The following is a 5,256-nucleotide window of genomic DNA, read 5'->3' as shown; positions in this document are numbered from 1 at the left end:
TCAAGTGTAACAGTCCTGTAACTTTGAGCAGTACTTCTGACATCACAAATGCTCCCCAGGAGGCCTTAAGACAGGGGGTGAGTGGCTATCCCATCCACGAATTGCAGGAAGCAATTGAAGGCTATCCTGAATCTAACACTGGAGAGGTAACTGGCTTCCAGAGTGATTTTTCGTTATGCTTCAATGTTATACATTTCAATTATTCTTGCTCCCTAATACCAACTTCTTCACCCTGTTAAACACACATTTAATAACTGTCCTTTCCTTCTTAACAAGCAATAGAGAGAAAAGAGGTAAAATATTTTCTCAGACGCCACAGAAGCTAAGAGGAATGCAAGAGGACTTAGAAAGTATATTTAGGGAAGTAATTTAAAACAATCGCAAGCTCATAGTCATATTCAATAGGTAACATTGCTTATGTGAAAATTAGAAGGTGATTTTATCTGGTGGGAATTGACAAATATATATCCAATATTAATCATCCTTTACAAACATTCTTAGAGAAATCCACAATGACGGGCTAAAATATACTTTTAAGTCTTTACTAAAATTATCATTTATTTCCAGGTTTCTTGCCTTTATTATTTTAATTGTAAGGTAATATCTAATGTATGGGACCTGTGCAATGTTGTTGTTCATATCATATCCAAAAAGTGTTCTCTAACAATTATTTCTTAACAGTGTTTATGCAATCACATGAGTTCACTTGGGGAGTTTTAAGTAAGGCTAGCTGATTCCTAAACTTCACATTGCCTAAATCAGTAATGCGGACTAATGTTATTGGAGTAGGGCTCATTATTATTGTAAATTAATATATTATCATTAAAATTATTACACTACTGTTAGAAGTTAATGTAAAATACTACTTGAAAACTAGTCCCCTAAAAATTGTGCATTGACAGCCTATTGCTGTTTTACCTAGTTAGAAAATAGCAATGTTACATATTGGATAATTCATCTTGTTTATTTCAAAAAATAAACTCTGACTTAAAAGTAAAATGATTTCTTTAGTTAATATTTCTTAGTGTGAGAGATACTCTGTATGTGCTGAATTTACAACTTTGATATTTGTTCATAAGCTTTCTTATAATACTTTAATTTATATCAGCATAGTGAAACAAAATTGATATTTACATATAACATTTCTAGCCATGAAAGGTAATTAAGCATAACTTGTACCAGTATTGCCTGTTTCTGCAATGTTTTTATGTTATAATATCCAATTTAAACTCTTAATCCCAAAAGAATAAACTATTTATTGGTAGTTAGAAAAAAAAACACTTTAATTTATGCTAATTACAATGTCTAAAATCCGAGAGGTAGCAGTAGGAAAGTAACTCATATTTGTAGGAAAGTATCCATTCTAGAATGAAGAATGATAGTACAACTGAACAAATTGGTCCAAGAGGATCAAGTTAAGCCATAATTGGTAGTGCTAAAAGTAAAATTACAGAGCTGTAAATAAAACATCATAAACTGTACTAAGTTAATACCCCAAAACGACAGATACAAAAATGACAAGAGAAGAAGAAAACAATTAATCAATATTTTTAAGTCCTTAATAATACCTAAATTTAAGAATAATCATGTTGGAAAAAGAATTATATTCCAGTAGATTTCAATTTATTTTAAATTATATCTAGGGTCAGAAGGATAAACAGATATAGCTATTAATAAGGCCTAAAAGATGGGGTCCTGACTATGTGTATCACTTTTCTCATTTCATGACCTACTCAGGTCCTAACCCTCTCTGCTCCACCAAACGTGGCCTCCCTACTACACATGCTTTTGACATATTACACATGAATTTACCTAGTTTGTGGCAAGCTTTTGTTTGTTCTTGCCTCTCAGATTTCTAGCTTCCAAAACAGGTATTTGATTTACTTCTTTCACTTTTTAGTTTTTTTTTTTTAAGTAAACACTCACTTGCTGATGTTATTGATTGATTGCTTGATGGATGGATGGATAGATGAATGGGTAGATGGATGGATGCCTGTACATGGGCTTGAACTCAGGACCTCACTCTCTCCCTTGTACCCCTTCCCTACACACACACATTCAAGACTGGTTCCCTACCACTTGAGCCCTGGATCCACTTCTGACTTCTTGGTGGTTAATTGGAAATGTGGCTTCAAACCTTGATCCTCAGAGCTCAGTCTCCTGAGTAGCTAGGATTATAAGCATGAACCACCACCACCCAGGTCATATTGACATTATTTGTGTGTTTGTTTTCCCCAAGCACACAAAAGGAATAAAGTAAAATATTACACAACCGTTTAATTTGTTACTCACTAGGGCAAAATTAGAACTCTTTCCTCCAAAAGACTTATAACAAACTGCTACATATTTATATCTAAGATTGGAAGAACTTAGCATTTTCTTGTCCTGGTGAGATTTCACTGAAAACTGCATTACTATTTTCTCATTCACATAATTACTGCGGCCATCTTGGTAAGCTTGCTGAATGTGCACATGTGCACATGAATGTGGATTCTTATCATTTGTTTGAACTATATTCTATACATTTACCATGCACTCCAAATTGCTTAATACTAATGATTTCTTCCCAGAACAGAACTTGAGTTTGTGAATGTACTTATCAATTTGATTAATTAATTAATCAATTATTAATTCCCAATTAATTAATAATTCTCAATAGTTCAACCTGACAGTTTCTTTAGTCTGTTTTCACAAACGCAAGATCAAGGGTCAGAAGTGTTAGGAAACCTGCCGATGGCCATACATCTAACATGATTTGGGATTACAATGCAGTTTTTCTGGACAGGTAAGGTAGCATGGAATAGAGCTTGAACCTCCATTTGAGGCCCAGGAAAAATGTTATTTAAAACTTCTCATTAATGTAATTTAATTAATCATAATGCAAGAACATAAATTCATTAATTATAAGACATTCACAGCATTTATATAATATACAAATGGAAGAACTAGGTGAAGAGAGTGGAACTATTTGTGTTAGCTTTCCAAGCTTTCTACAAATATGAAGAATGTTCTATAAGGGAGAAATATAGAAAAGGTGACATTGATTCAGATCCATTGTATTCATAAGCTGGCTTGTGGAATTAAATTCCTTTGTAAAATTCATTAACAAAAAAAAACCACTTTAAAAATGCTCTAGTAAAAGAAGTATATTAAAACTGTATATAAATTGGTCACTGGTGGCCCAAGGCTATAATCCGGATACTCTGGTACCTGAGATCTAAGGATATCTGTAGCCAGTCTAGGCTTATATATGGGAGAGAATCTTACCTTCAATTAGACAGCCAAATGCCAGGAATGGAGTTGTGGCTCAAGTGGTAGAATGACAGCCTTGAACAGATGAACTAAGCATGAGTATGAGATCATATTTTCAAGCTTCAGTAAGCAGTGCTTAAAATGAACAAGCAAACAACAATATTATGATTTGGTTGGCTTCAAACCATAATTTGGTATCTACCTCCTGTGCATGTTGACTACCATGTGTGAGTAACTGAGTCTTGGCTCATATTTGCTATGTCTTCTAGCCGTCTTAATTCAATTTGCCAGAAGTAAAAATATTTTGATAAATTTACAAATAAGAAAAATGGTAAAAATGAGAGATTAAAGAATTATATGGGACTGCTGAGTTTTGTATTTTACAATGAGGAAGAAAGTTTCAAAATAATAGAGAATAAAGGCTCCAAAATTTTAACAGTTTTCAAATTGTAAATATTCATAGATGAACTAGTTCAACTATGCTTGTTTTTTGTTTTTTGTTTTGGTTAGGGAGCAAAAGGAGAAAAGTTGTTGCTCTTTAGTTTGCTTTTGTTTTTTAAGATAGGGAGTGGCACTATTCTCTAGCTGTCCACAAACCATGCTACCTCAGCTTTCCAAGTAGCTGGAATTGCAAAATGAGTTTATATTTGTGTACCCCTATGAATGATTTACATTTTGCATTCCTACCAGTCATTGGTAGCTCATACCTGTAATCATACCTACTCAGGAGACTGAGAATCATGGTTCAAAGTCTGTCCAAGCAGTAAAGTGCATGAGACTCATCTTCAATTAACTACCAGAAAACCAGAAATAGCACGGTGGCTCAAAGCAGTAAGGTCTAGCCTTGAGTAAAAAAAGCAAATTAAATTCATAATGCAAAGAAAAAGTATTGGTTTAGGGTATTTTACTTTCAGATAAAATACTTTTGCTTGAATGTGTCTTGATGCACACATATAACTATGGGCATATATAAAAAGAAAGTCTGTGGAGAAAGTGGTATCGTTTAAATAGGGATACAGGTGGACCAATTGCAACAATGAGATGTACACAACGTTATGTCGAAAAATGAACTTTACAACTTTGGTGCGGGGGGTTAGCGGGGAGGATTGGTTGGGGGGCGGGGGGCGAATGGGAATGGATGGGAAGGAGAAACAAAGGAGGAGACTACAATGCTTGATAAAAAATGTACTCATTATCTTGCCCATGTAATTGTAACCCCTCTGTACAGTATTTTCACAATAAAAAAATAAAATAAAATAAAGAAATCAAAAGAAAATAATATGTGTAGCAAAAAAAGGTGTGATCCACTCTATAAAATCTGTTGCTCATCTTTTTTGAGCATTGAGAATTTGCCAAAAGGGAAACACAGTCATTTCTGGAAATCTCAACAAAGTGTCACTTTGTGGAAATGGAAGTGTGTTGAAAAGGAAATAGGAGGTGAGAAAGTAGAAAGTAAATATAGCAAACTCTTTCTGAAATTAGAATTGAAAAGTGAGCTTTGAATATTCCAAAAAGTAGGATTTGACATGAGGGTGATTTTTTCTAAGTAGTTAAAAAATAGTATTGAATGTTTGATGGTAGAACAGTCCCCAGGAGAAAAGCTGCAAGAGAGAAGTGAAAAGCTGCAAGAAAGCATGAAAAATAATTATATGACAAAAAAATGAGGATGAATGAATGAAAGGAAAAATAATTTGTGATTACAGTCAATTTATTGAAGGATGTATGGATTTTGTGATGTATTTATTACCAAAAGCCTTGGAATAAGTATTTGTGAACAACTGGGAAAATATATAATAACACATTTGTTTATTACACTTCTAGGTATAATAACAAAATTAGTGTAATATTAAACTCTTGAATTGTTGTAAGGTTTCCATTTTGACCTAATAAAGGTGATTGAATTTAAACTCTGACATACAACAAATTATGTCATATGTGCCACTAGCATGAAAGTAGACGTTCCTTGCATTCTTTCCAAAATCCTGAGTGGAATCTTAATGAAAA

This window comes from Dipodomys spectabilis, unplaced genomic scaffold, assembly GCF_019054845.1.
Source record: "Dipodomys spectabilis isolate Male_0828 unplaced genomic scaffold, ASM1905484v1 ptg000285l, whole genome shotgun sequence".
In the NCBI taxonomy this organism is placed as follows: Eukaryota; Metazoa; Chordata; class Mammalia; order Rodentia; family Heteromyidae; genus Dipodomys; species Dipodomys spectabilis.
Note: the sequence above shows the minus strand (reverse complement) of the source record.